Source organism: Pinus tabuliformis, chromosome J (assembly GCF_031772625.1).
Source record: "Pinus tabuliformis cultivar Carrire ecotype Pingquan chromosome J, CPIR1, whole genome shotgun sequence".
NCBI lineage: Eukaryota > Viridiplantae > Streptophyta > Pinopsida > Pinales > Pinaceae > Pinus > Pinus tabuliformis.
In genome coordinates this window covers 364,862,702-364,877,800 of record NC_142295.1, presented here as the reverse complement: position 1 = coordinate 364,877,800, position 15,099 = coordinate 364,862,702, and the positions used below count along the sequence as shown (strand labels likewise).

General features: G+C 40.2%; 1 pseudogene; it reads right to left on the bottom strand.

Moving 5' to 3' along the window:
* Positions 1-13,397: 13,397 nt before the first annotated feature.
* Positions 13,398-14,872, bottom strand: LOC149227253 (putative E3 ubiquitin ligase SUD1 pseudogene; annotated as a pseudogene).
* Positions 14,873-15,099: the final 227 nt, after the last annotated feature.

The following is a 15,099-nucleotide window of genomic DNA, read 5'->3' as shown; positions in this document are numbered from 1 at the left end:
GAGCTGAAGGACAACAAGATGTGAATCAAGGTTAACAACCGTTTCCTGAATGTTAAGAGCGATGGCTTTTAACAAGAGTTCAATAACCATGCTATATTCAACAATGTTATTAGTTGTTTGACCCAAAAAAATACCTTGAAGATCAATCAACTCACCATTAGGAGCGTAGATAGCCCATGCCGAGGAAGATAGATTCCAGGTACTACGACAAGCACCATTAGCAAAACTGATGTAAGGAGTCACAAACATCTGCAAAGTAGGCGAAGACATAATAAGTAGGAAAGATGCTTGAAGAAACACACCAAACCAAACTTGCACAAAAATGAATAACACACTTATATACAAAATTAATCATGCGAGATGACTCAGGCGTAGTAATTTTTGAGACACAGCCCATTGCGGGGCATGTCCAAGGGGTTGCGCTCATAATCAATCAGCTCATATGCCCCTTTTTGTAACACGCATTTGACAATATAGGGCCCATGCCACATGGATTCGAATTTACCTACCCCAAGCTTATCATTAGCTTGGGCATATAGCAGAATCAAATCGCCCTCAGAAAAGGCACGAGGAGAAATCCACTGATCAAAATGGGATTTAACCCGCTTTTTTTGTGGTTCAATTACTAAAGCAGCGAGATGATGGGTTTCATCCAGTCGTTCCAAATACTAGAGACGCTCTTCTTGAGGCGAGGTTTCAGGGAGTAATTCGACAGCCAATTTGAGTGAGGGAATTTCACACTCAATCGGTAAAGTTGCTTCCAGACCATAGACGAGCTGGAAAGGTGTGAATCGAGTTGTGTCTTTGGTCGAGGTTCAGTAAGCCCACAGAGCTGAAAAAATCATGAGATGCCAATTGGATTTGTGCATCCCAATGGTCTGCTGAAGCATCATAACTAAAACTTTGTTTACAACTTCAACTTGGTCGTTGTCCTGAGCGTAATATGGGGTCGAGCCATCATGACACAAGCCCCAACATAGAAGTCAGCTCATCCATCATGTAATCATGAAAATGGGAGCCATGGTCAGTGAAGATGGCTTGAGGCACTTCAAACTTGGAAAAAACATGATTGAATAGAAATTGTGTCACTGTTTTACCGTCAGCTAAATATGTAGGCATTGCTTCGACCCATTTGGTGAAGTAATCCACAGCAACGATAATATAATCATGCCCCCTGTCAGACGAGGGTTACATATCATATAGTCAATACACCATTTGTAAAAGGGACCAACAGTAATAACAGGGTGAAGGTGAGCGGGTAGGGCGCGCATTTTCTGTTCATAAACCTGGCACTAATGGCATTTGCGAATAGCAAGGATGCAATCCTTAAAGATAGACGACCAGAAATAGCCAACGCGGAATATATTTTGAGCAGTGGCATATCCAAACAGATGACCACCACATGTTCCAGAATGGCAGTCATTTAAGACTCTTTTAGCCTCATCGAGAGTTAAACATCGACGAAGAATTGAATCAACACCAAAGCGGTATAAAGTATCCCCAATGATACAGTAAGGTTTGGATTCATGTCGAATGCGGCGATGATCATCCTTGGTCAACGCAGAAAGGAAGGTGGATGTTTGGAGATACACGATGATATCACCATACCAAGGATCGAGGGTGCTAATCAGAAAAAGAGTCTCGTTTGGGAGATTCTCATCAGCACCAGCAGGAAGAGAAGCAGAGGGAAGAGAGCAAAGCAGCTCTGCAAATACAAGTGATTTCTTAGATTTGGCAGTAGTGAACACCAAATCGAATTCCTGGAGGATGACAATCCACTTGGAATACTTTCCCCCAAGAAACTGACAAGTCATAATGTAAGTCATGGGGTTACACTCGGAAATCACGATTGTAGTTCGGAGGAGAATATAATGTCGAAAGCATTGAATAGTCTGAACAACAACGAAAGCCAACTTCTCGACATGAGCATAACACGTCTCAGGATCGAGGAGATTGCAGCTGAGGTAGTAAATAGCATGTTCATGACCTTCGTCATCGTCTTGCACCAGCACCATAGCAATGGTGCGAGAGGCTGAAACTAGATAGAGGAAATAATCACGATGATAGTTCGGAGGGTGCAACAAAGGGGCATTAATGAGGACAACTTTTAAGTCATCGAAATATTTTTGGGTAGCCTCATCCCAAATGAATGGAGTCCCTTGATTAAGAAATCGAGTGAACCCTAAAGCTAGCTCAGCATAGTTAGGCACAAAACGACGAAGGAAATTCGCTTTCCCTTGCAGACTCTGTAATCGATGCAACGAAGAGGGAGGAGGTAGATTAACAATACCCTTGACTTTGAGAGGATCAAGATGAATCCCATCTTTCAAAACAATAAAATCAAGGAGTCATCCGGATTTGACGCAAAAGACATACTTATGCGGATTCATCCGAATGTTATAGTGTCTACTGCGAAGAAACATTTGTCAAAGATGATTAGGATGGTCATGGCGCTTACGTGAATGAGTAGGAAGATCATCCAAATAAGGTTGAATGAAGTTTTTAATGTCATGGAAAACATATGACATCACTCTTTGAAAAGTTGACCCAACATTCTTAAGGCCAAAAGGAGCTTTTTATACGCAAAAGTCCCCCAGAAATAGATAAAGGTAGTCTTATCTTGATCGTCCAGTGCAATGTTTATCTGGTTATAACTAGAAAAACTGTCCATAAAGGAGAAAATCTCACTCCCAACACATTCATCGATGATATAGTCTATAAAAGGAGTGGGGTAGTTATCCTTTGGACATGCACGATTAAGGTCACGATAATCAACACAGACCCGAATGGTGTCCTACTTCTTAGTTACTGGTATGATATTTGACACCCAATTTGTAAGAGGGATAGGATAAATAAATCCAGCTTTAAGAAGTTTTTCAACTTCCCCTTTAATGGTGGCCGCTTTTCTAGGGTGCACTAGACGAAGTCGTTGTCGAACAGGCTTCATGTTAGGATAAGTCAGAATCTCGTGCACGACTATACTTGGGTCAATGCCAGGCATCTCTTCATACGACCATGCAAAAACGTCTCGAAACTCTTGAAAAAGATGAGTATAGAACTTGATCTCATCAGGATAACAAGTCACCCCAATATGAACGTTTTCAACGATACTCGATTTAATAAAAATGTTAATGGGCATCGTTTGGGTAATCTTACCCATGTTTCCTTCTAACCAAACTTCATGGGTCATAATAGGTGTTTGAATTGGTTGGGTCAGGAAACGAGAAGAGAACTTCTCAAGATAGGTAGACATGACCACCGGGCCAGGTGAGAACGAGGAACGATGATGAGTATCATTCCATGGCACTTCCTCTAGAGACATGATTTCCATGATACTTTCATCAGAAGGAAAAGTCTTGGTTAAGGGATCAGGGGAATCCGAAGAACCAAGCCACGGGGATTGAAAATACATGTCAACAGATGTACTTGAAACAGTATGATCAGTAGGTACCGAAGCTGAAGCCGAAATAATCTCAACATAATTGATCTTGGTAGGGCTTAATGGCATGACATCACCACATGTATCAACAAGATCAGGAGAGGGAATGACCCAAGGATTAGACTTAAACAAGATCATGTTGACTAAGGCAACATGCGTAGGTGGGAGAGGAAAAATACCCATCAAGGTGGGATCTTTAAAAAGTCCAGCCCCCACACTCTCATAAGGAGCACCGGTATGCTTCACATAAGGAACATTGCCACCCGAGGAAGAAGAGGCAAAGAAAGACAATTGGTCGACCGTGATGATCTTCTCTTGATGGGGAAAATGAAGCAAGCAGAATAGAGAGGAGGCCACAGCATGCATAGCATGGGTCCAACTTCGTCCGAGTAGAAGATTATAGTTAAGATTTGCATCCACAATTTCTACTTCAATGTGTATTGTCTTGCCTTCCAAGGTAATGGCAAGATTAGGAAGGACACTGAATGGTCGAGAATCATGCCCATCAAAGGCTTCCAAAGTGTTAGGTGATCGGTTCAAGGTAAGAGAACCAATTGCCTTCCAACAAGAGACATACATGATGCAGGTGGAAGCACCTTCATCAATGACGGTCCTGTAAATTGTCTTCTCATTAATGATGACCTAAATGAGGAAGGCAATCTAATGAGGTAAGTGTGGAACATGGTTTTCCAAATAAATAAAAATGAGATTGGAATCATATGGATCAATACCTCCAATAGCCGACATCAATGCTTTCCGCAGAGAAGGACATATTTAAAGGACCACGAAAGCAGACATATTTGATGGAATTTGAACCAAATCCTCAACAATGTTGTAATGCTGAGCAACTCAAGCGTTTGGAGTATACGAGGACTTTCACAGCACACCCCGAGAGGGTGGTCGAATAGCAGAATCTAGATTAGGTCTCTCTATATGGAGAGAACTAGAGGTAGACGAGATAGAGGAGGAAGGGGCACCTTCTTTCTCTTTCCCGGCCGTCAGAGTAGGTGTTTGATAATCTTTTGATATGGTAACCACATTTATAGGCGTACTCATCATAAACACTTGGGAACCTGTGGTGGCAGAAGATTGAGGCTGGTCTACCATTTGAGTCTATTGGGACAAAAAGGGCTCTTTCAAGACAATTGGGGTCCCCTTGAGCAAGCAACTAACTTCAGGCCATCGAGGACAATCTTTAGTGTAGTGATCCTCCTCATAGATGAGGCAAGGATACTTGGGCTTCCTTTGAGAAGCATCGCCACCTGACGACTTAGGAGAGCCTGGTTTCAGGGCATCGGGTTTGGCCTTTCCTTTTCCCTTCTTTTTCCCTTTAGAGGATTTGTCCTCTGCGGTAGAATAAACAGCGTGAACCTCAGAGGTTTTGCCAGGACCAAGTGAATTTCTAGAGGGATCATTGGAACCAGTGTTTGAGACCGCCTTCTGCTTGGAAGAAGATTTTGCAGGGGTTTGAGACACGGAACCAATCACTACATTAACAAGTGGGGTGGCCGGAGACTTCTATGTTGTTAGATCGGATGATGGTCTTGGAGCATGGGGTAACATATCATATAACGTGCCAAATTGCGAGTAGACAAGGTCTAAATACTGGGCACGAGTGATGGCTTGATCCTCAGTGACACAACCACCCATAGTTATGTCCTCAACAATTTTGCTGACAAATGACTTGGTAAACCATTCTGTCAACAACTTATCAGCAATTTCAAACTTGATCAGGCGACACCAATGGCTCCATTCATGGATGTGATTCGAGATACGGGTCGTAGTGTCTTTCTTGAGGGACGTAAGCAGATGGGTGTTAGTTTCATAGTGAACTGGCAGCAAAAAATGTGTGAGGAAAGCCATAGCAAGAGTGTTGAAGTCACTGTGGGTACCTCAAGGAAATTCTATATACCACTAGGATGCAGCACCTGTGAGAGTCCGTTGAAAAAGTTGGAGATGAATTGAATCATCAACGTATAAATTGGAGGAGCACCAGACGTGATATGTCATCACGTGGGCTTGTGGATCCTCCTTCACTTTGCCCTCAAACTTCGGACAATCGCTTGGAATCTTGGACAGAACTGGAGGCCAGTATAGCAAATGAAGAATGGGATCATTCATGAGTCTAGAAACATCTGGCAGCTCTAATGTGGCCAAGAATGGAAATTGTGTATTAAAAGGCATTTGGGGCCTCTGAGCAGGCCCGGACTACAGAACCCATCCATGTTGGGAAGTATTTACCCCCATAGTGGAGGATTTTGTCCATATGGCATGTGATTTTGCCCCCATTATAGGTTACCTTGCCCGTATGGAGGATTCTGACTTGGGTAGTCGTGATATTGTCCGGCCATAAGCTGTTGATAAGAAACATATGGGTTAAAAGGCTGTTGAGCCTGTTGACCTTGGACATATGGATTTTTCACCTGTTGGCCCTGGACATAAGGGTTTTGAACCTACTGACCTTGGACATAAGGACTTTTCACCTTCTACCCTTGGACATAAGGATTCTGAACCTGTTGCCCTTGGACATAAGGATTTTGAGCCTGCTGCTACAGGACTTGACCTTGACCTTGCAAGGGTTGACCATATTGATATGAGTACAAGGGTTACTGCTGCCCGGGCTGACCTTGGTGCTGCAAGGGCTCACCCTACTACTGTAAAGGTTGTTCTTGTGGCTGCAGAGGTTGACCTTGCGAGGACATAGGTTGAGAGGATTGATGAACAAATTTCATCTACGGCTGCAAAGTTTGTTGTGACTGTTGCAAGGGCTTCCCCTACAGTTGTCGCAGTTGTCCTCACTGTTTCACTATCTGCCCTTGCTGTTGCAAGGATGGCCCTTGTTGTTGTGAAGGCTGCCCTTGTTGCTGCAAGGGTTTCCCTTGCTGCTGCAAGGGTTTCCCTTGCTGTTGCAAGGGTTTCCATTGCTACTGCAAGGGTTTCCCTTGTTGTGGCAAGGGTACCTGGCGTGACACCCTAATGGTACTGAAATTTCCCGAATTGGATCTAGCCATATCCACCAGGCATGGCGGATGGACCAGGTTGAACATAAGGTCTAGCTTGAGTGGCATAAGGCATATTTACCATCGCTTTTGAACCATATGGAACATAAGGAGGTTGGAATGGAACCTGAGCAACATATGGCTGCCAGTGTTGGACGTTACTTGACCGAGACAGACCAGCAAGTTTTGGCTGCTGGTCTTGGACATTGCTTGATCCAGAAGGACCAGCAGGGTTCGGAATAGCACCGTAAGAGGGATGATTCATTTCAAACATGTGAGTTCGTGATCCACTCACATTAGTTGCACCAGACATCATGGAGATATTCGGATCTTGCCCCCCGGGTAGTGGTACAAACTGTCCACTTACAGGAGGGGTCGAAGAACTTACAGAGACTTGAATTGATACTGTCAGTTGAACCGAAAGAGTCGGTTGAAACAACGAAATGAGTGGATTCTAAATGTTGGGTTTCACTGAAACTGAAGTGTCTGTAGTATGCACAATTGGTTGAGAGGTCGGGTTTTGAACGAACGGACCTGAGGTAGGCATAGCGCCAAACAACCAAATAGGGTTGTGATATAATGACAAGGCACTAGGAGTACCCGACAGCAACTGAGCTAGAGAGGTATAACCATGTGGTAATGAAAGCCCACTACACTCAGGGTAAACACTGGTCATAATGCTTCCCATTTAAGGGAAACCTTCAGGAGGGAGTTGATATCCCTGTTCATCAACTACGTGAGGAGGGTGTGCAGCAGAAACCTCCGAGTGACTGGGAGAGCAGACTGAAATCTCGCCTTCTGATTCCATGGGTGGAAACAAATGACAATGGAAAATTGAAGATGTTCGAGGGGATAATTCCAAAGGAATACATAGTTCATCGTACGGACTGTACGGATGCTGTGATGATATCACAACAAGATCAAACAAAGGATTCGAACGGTAAACAGCTAGTCCTTTCTGACCTTCAGGAGTCAGCAGACTCTCGGGAGTCTGGATAGGATTATCCGGAGATTCTAGGCTAGATTTGTAACGTGACCCAATATCTGAAGGAGGAGGGCAAGATGACAAAGACTGAATACTCAAAACAATTCCAAGTTCAACACCTTGATCCTCGAGTGAGTACGGGAGTTCAAGAATAGGCTCCTCAGATGATATTTCAAATGGAGGAGTGGAAGATGAACTAGGAGAACCAGATGGTTCTGCCATGCGTGACTTTGTCTCAAACAACAAGAGAAAAGAGATTAATTTCAAGGCTTCTTCAAAATATTTTAAAGGTATACTCATGTTGTGGTCCAAAATAAGACTATTAAGAATGTGATGTGATCATGGGCAACAATGTTTTAAGATGCTGAAACAGACTGGTTCCTTTTCATGCTTTAAGAGTCAAGAGAAAGGCAAAGATGGCTCTATCACTTTCAGTTTGAACGACCTTGAAAGGACAAGTTCCCGATGATCTTTTAAAGTTAAAGAGTCAAAAATACCAAAACGATTGCTCAAGATCATCTAGGCAAAAGGATTACCAAGTAACCATGAACTGCAGGACACCTCCCAACGAACCAAGAAGTACGAGCAAGCAATCTCCCCGAATGTTGTGTTCAGTGTATCACATTTACAGGGCAGCAGAATCGGCGTCCTGTGGATAAAGGATTGCAAACCTAGTGGGGTCTACCTTTATATATGTGATGGTATGGGCAGCACAAGTCCGTACTAGCGTTGTCTAGTGCCGAAGCGAACGACAGCTACTAGGTTTAAAGACGTCGGAACACGTCTCTAGCCTAGACCTCTAAAATGTGAGCATTAAGTTTCAAATGCGCCTTAGGTTAATTGAATACATTTTAAATTTTATCTTGAAATTATGTCTCAGTTTTTAGGCCCTATCGATGTGACTCGAAAAACCCCTATGTGCAGCAAAATAAGACAAAACCCTTTCAATTCGATGAATGTTTACACTAATGAGAGTAGAGAAAATAATCAATGAAACAAACAAGCAACTGAAAGCAAGACGACTCTTCACTACTTCGCTTTTAAAAAACATAATAATGAAAATTCTTTCCACTTCTTATCTTCCTATCAAATGCACTTCAACTAGTCCTTTCAATGGTAAAAGAAGTTCGTTTCATTTCGAATGCAAATGATGATGTGATTCTAGCTTTCAGTGATGCTACTTAATGCAACATATTGATTCAGCAAACTAGAATGATGTATTTTTCAATGGAATGATAAAATGAATTTTTCAAATAAATACTTCAATGAGAAATTTTCAAACAATCAACATCAATCGTATGCAATGCACGAAAAAGAGGACTTGTTCCAAAGAAATCATGCAAAGAATCAATAGAAACAAGATGAGAAATTGTAATATATGCTCGAAAAGAGACGTTCAACGAAGAGAAGAGCAAACGAAACTTTTCAAACTTCTTCAATTGAAACCAAAGCAATAATAGGACTAAAACACAAAATGCATGGAGCAATTAACCAACCACTTGACTTGTTGAGCACACAAACAGCGGAATGGACAATGACCTAGATGCTCTAGGGCCACAAACCATCCAAAGACTCACAAATCAAGTAATCAAATCTCAAACCAAACAAGCTCACAACACAAGCTAATGAAGTTTTCTATCCAGGGAGAAGAAAGGAAAATAGGCTAAGAGGCAGAAATTATGGGGGTAAGACACACTGGTTATGATTCAGGAGAAACCTTGATCTTCACCTACAAGAATCGGCGCGATTTCCTAACTGAAAACAAGCGCCACAAGGGGTACGACGTGATTTTTTAAGAGGAATTCGCGCTAGTCAGCGCGACTGTTAGAAAATTAAATGCGTTGATCGAGGATTTAATATAAAATATAAAAAATATCAAATATCAAAACCATACCTGTCACTCTAAATTTCATAACCAAATTAGTAAACCAAGAAAAGCACAAAAAACCAAAGCGAAAGAGTGATACAACAAAAGTTCACACAAACCACGAAATGGAAAACAATTAAAAGAGAGGGATGGCTCCCCAATGGAGTCGCCAATTTGTGAAGTAGGTAAATATCCTCTACAGACAAAGGTGATCCCTCTAGCCCAAGAGTGGGTCTAGCCGCAAATAGAACAACCTAATGTAAACTTCCTTAGACTAGAATCGAATAAGAATGCATACCTCTTAGAACACTAATCCTCTTGATGGTGATCTCGCTTCTTTGTTCCAACTTCCTTTGAGTCCTTTCCGTGCAAACACCTAAAACAAACACATAAGAGACAACAAAAAACATGATAGCATACAATCACAGTCAATCTACTTAGAAAGTCAAGGAATCTTAAGCCATCAAATGTAATATGACACTCAATGTGGGAAATAAACCATTAGTTTTATTGATATAAAACTCAGAAGGAAATACAACCAAAGCCTTGACATTGCAGTCTCCTCCAACGTACCTAGGTTCCAACACTACTACTAGCATCTCATGGTTAGCCTCAATAATGGAAGTTTAAGTCTTCTTCCCTTTAGTTCCAAACCAAATCAAACACATTATTCTCCCTTCACAAACATAAATTAGAAGGCTAAAGCTATAGATATCTTGTTGGTTATTCAAGCTCCAAAAAAGACTAGTTCAGCTTGGAAAAGGAGGAGTTTATATAGTTTTGATGGAGGGGAGATGGTTCATCTTATGATGGGAGAGGGCTTATCTCTTTGGTTTGTTCCATATTAATAGGGGAAAGGAGCCTAAATAGACTCTCTCGGCTCTATCCAGCCCAACCATTACTAGACTTCCGTTCACGAAGCTTCTAGACCTGGAAGGTTCGACTCCATGTTTAAAAACTTGCCAAAAGGGGGTCGGCGCGATTGGTGAAGGGCTCACTTGCGTCGTTCGGTGCTGGGCCTAGTTTCAAACTCTGCAAATCGGTGCGGGGAAGGAACAAAGCACTAGAGTTGGTTTTGAAAACTGGGATTGAAGTAATATTCTTGGGAAATTATGCAAGAGGGGAATGTTCTACACATGAAGAGGGATGTAAAGGCATGCTCTTCATGATGAGAAAGCATATAGAGTTCACTATAGAGGTCCTCCAGGATCGAGGAACGGGGAGTACAGGGACAGTGACAAAATGGTGTGTAACACCCTATCCCTGGTTTTATATTCACCTAATCCCCTACAATACTATCGGCTAATGCATTGCTCACATTAATTTCACCTACGACCATATTGATGGCCCATTTATCTCCTTGCCAATAATTTCATTCACTCATGGCCACCAGAGTTGACTCGAATATTATAAGTCAAATGGCCCATTCTCCACTGTAGTTGTGTCTATAAATGTCTTAACCGCTTCGAGCTTTTTCCTCTACAAAGACCTATCTTGCCTTCATTATATTCCACTTGCTTCCAATGAGCATTGTCATAATTCCCACATCAAGTACATGTGAAGTTCTTCTAACCAACGATAGATGTTTTGGAAATTCTTGTACTTGCCTTTGTGATATGTAAATGTTACAACTTTGAACTATTCCTAACTAGTCATGCACTTTAATCTCCTTTTCTATTTACACGGCCTCAACATGGCTCTTGTCCTATATGTTCCATAGTGAGGTAGGTTCCTTCGAATTTCCTTAGCTATAACTTTCCACTCTATCCTCTATATAGATCTCTTAAAACAATGGTTGTCCAAGTATCATTTATGCATCGGTCACACACAAGCATAATTCTTCACATTTGTCACTGGGAAAAATTAACCCTGGGAAATAGAGGCGCCCCCCTAAAGCCACACTTGGATCTGATTCCATATTAAAAAGTAACCAAATAGAAAACCAATTTTACTAAGAGAAACATTAACACAACCACAAAATTCAAACGCACAATCATAACACCATGTTTCCCCTAGGAAAACCCCAATTCTAGGGAAAAACCTAGCTAACATAATTCCATTTTATACCTTGTCCAAAACCCTAGCCAAACCATCCAAGTGAGCCTTCACTATTAACATCCCCTATCCCATTACAATAGAGTCTTCACCTATCCTTTTAAAAGCTTCATCACATAAATCCATGGGAACAAAACCATGGGAAACCAAAAAAACATGGACCCAAAACCACTACTGTTGACCTAGTTAACATTTACTCTTTCCCCAAGTCAAGTTTACCTAATAGATACTTCTTGAAACTATAGAGATCTTCACCAGCCATGGGAGCAGAGATATACTTCATCTCTTAAGCATAAACTGATCAATTATCAAATTAATTCAAAGAAGTCATTGTACATAATTTTCCTCCTCTAAATCCTCCATGCCTTCTCTCTCAATCTAGGGTAGCCTTGCAACTAATAAAACATCCAATTAGGTGTACATCATGGATAGTAAACCTCCAACTAGCCTAGTAAATGGACAAACATTTTTACTTACAAGAAACTTCAATCCCTTTAAGAGGCTTCCACCATTCAAGAGTTCCTTAGTGAACTCTATAATAATTTCTTTTAGCTATTTTGAGAGAAATACTTCTTTTGAGTCTCGTCTTTGAAATGAAATTTTCTACTCTTACACCTAATTCCACACCAACAATGACCTTCTAATTACCACAAAAAGTTAACTCAAATCTTTTTTGATCTAACGAGTCCTAACCAAACTCACTTGTTAAGACTCACAAAAGGCCTTTCATACCAAAAAAAACCATCCTAGTTTTCCACGGGGTTGAGGGGTCATCCTCCCCTATCTTCTTAGTCTTAACTTCATATAAGATAAGGCCTATAGAAATGATGAACTATTATCCGATACCAAGAATAATGTCTAACAATCTTATTCTCTTAAAAACACATGATAGGAGCATATAAGGATCCAAAAGCAAGAATATGAAGGTTATATAGCCACCAAAACCAAATTTATCATTTCATTTCATAGAAAACATCGTATAGCCCATAATACTCATTTAGAAGACAAAAACATAACTAGCGCAAATCATAAACATCATTTCTTTTTCATTAATAGGATTTAGGTTGCAGAGATGCATCCCACAAGGTTACTTATCTGATCTTAATTATTCGTTTAAGACCTCCAGTCCCTACAAGCATGCATAGCTTATCTCACAAACCATGTTTTATTTGAACCCTGACACATTATATTATGGAAATATTTGTAGAATATCAGAGTAGCTTCAAAACTCGTGACAGTGACAAAATAGTACCCTACGTTGCACCTATTTTTGAAATCAATTGGTAAGTACACAAAATCGAAGGAAGACTCAACTTCATTTGGGTCCACACTAGTGAAGACACTTTTCATTGCCATTGTGGAGAACTAATAAGGAAACACTTAACCAAAAATTAAACCAATGAACACTTTTCGTGTCAAGACATCTACAGTTTGAATTGCAACATGGCTTACAAAGGCTCCAAAAATTGCAAATGTTACCAACACAGTTGAACCAATAGAAAAGACCTTTCCAATGGAAATAGTAGTGTTTTTAGTTGCATCAAGGGCATCATTCCTTTCATGGATCTTATGACTCATCCCAACCAACTCAATAATTCCACTAGCATTGTCACTTATGGGTCCATATACATCAATGGACAATCATTATTGCATTTTTTTTTAGCGTGAACAAAGAAGCTACTGCAATACCATACATGGAAGCCAAACTAAAATTGATAAAAGTTCTTACTGTAATATCAAATATGGAAATACTAACAAATTTGTATCCCAAATCCAACCTGAATATAACATTAGTTTCCTCTCCCACAATGCCAATGGTCATCACTACTGTGGAGATAATAAGGGATTGTTTCAACAAAGGCTCAATTTCCTTCACAACCTTGATCTCAAATATGTTAGTTGCAAACCTAGTTGTGACTAAGTAACGATACCCCTCAAACTAATGAGAAAGGGGTAGCACATGGCAGTAAGATCATGATATTTTACAAATGTTGATATGGATGCAACAACTAGAGTTGCACAGGAAGATTCAACAAAGTACCCAAATAGATCTCATCCCATACCAATGATATCTCTAACATTGTCACCAACATTATCAACAATGACAACTAGGTTGCATGGATCATCTTCAGGAATGTTCCTCTGAACCTTTCCAACAAGGTCAACACCTACATATGTTTCTTTGGTGTAAATAACATCAACTATGGTGCTATAGAAAAACCTCCAACACCATAACAACCCTAGCACGAGGCATCCAGACCAAGAAAATTGATAAACTAAAAAAATTACAATAAGGGAGTACCCAAACAGAGGAAACAAACCATAAGCAAAGGTATATGGCACACAAAGTGCTATAAAAAAACTTTACAAGTATTGGTGATAGAATTTTGTGAAGTGCCCATAATCCAAGTAAGTGAGAAAACCTATTTGTTTTAACTTCTAGAACTTTATTCACCAGTTGTCATCTATATGCATTTCCATTTAACCCAACAATACCAATTTCATCCATATTTAGAGAAATATAAGCCCAAAATCCCAATCACGATAGAGAAGAAACACAGGAATTTCATCCATAGGAACCTACAATGGGACTACCACCATCATATTGAACAAAAAATTGATCAAAACATATATCACGATGGTCCATAAAATTAGATGAATATAACTTTTCATGACCATTATATACCATTTTAAGAACTGCGTGAAAATAACTATGAAGCTATGAACTTTTAAATAGTATATTAAATATCCAACTCGAGTTGCTACAAGCCAGATGACATAACATTGATACTATTGAAGGCATAAAGATCATTTCACTTAATGCCATGGGTAATTGGAAGCTATGGAATTGAAGCAAGCATTAATTTCCCTACAAATATTGTGGAATTGAAGCAGAGCATGATTAACCATGCCCAAAATAACAACAATATAATGTGGATAGTAAATTTATATTCTTATAATCATCTTGTTCATATCCATCATTCACTTCAAAAGTCATACCCTCGTTTTCATGCACCATCCTCCCGATAATCCCAACAACAAGAAGTTATAATCTATGGCGATTATGTTCTTGGACACCATGATTAAAACCATCTTGTAACCATCCTCGTATTGGGGGTTTTGTAAGAGGAAGTCAAACAATCTAAGCATCTAACCCGTAACAAAAACTAGTGGAAAAGAAAAATCTTAAAAGTTGGTCGTGGCCTAAAGCGGTCAATGGAAAATGGAATACAAATACGAAACAAAAGCATGTTCGCTAGGATCTCTGTAAATGGATCTAACATCGATGTATCCAAAGGATGTAGGGAACGTGTTGAAAATATTGTGAGTTTGAATGGTAGGAATATCAATGAAACAATCAAGCTTCCATAAACCACAATAGGAAGCAAGACCCTTCATGCATGTTTTGAGATCTTAAAATGGATTATAATTTGGATCGGTAGGATCTCTGAGAAAGTACAATACACCAGTACCTCTCAAAGAAGGCTAACAAATATGCTTATTTGTAACATATACATAATGTTTATTTATAACCCATACCGTGTAGGAATTTATGACCAAATTGCCTAGCTTGGATCAAAACCAAATTTAAATCCTGGTTTCCATGGAGTTATAACTCACTCTGATACCACTGATCTAGAGAGGAAGGAGACTAAATATCACCATAAGACAAAAAATAAAATAGAAAGAGAAAGATAATACCCAACTCTTTATTAATGGAATGGGAAATAATTTTACATCTACATTGTGGAGT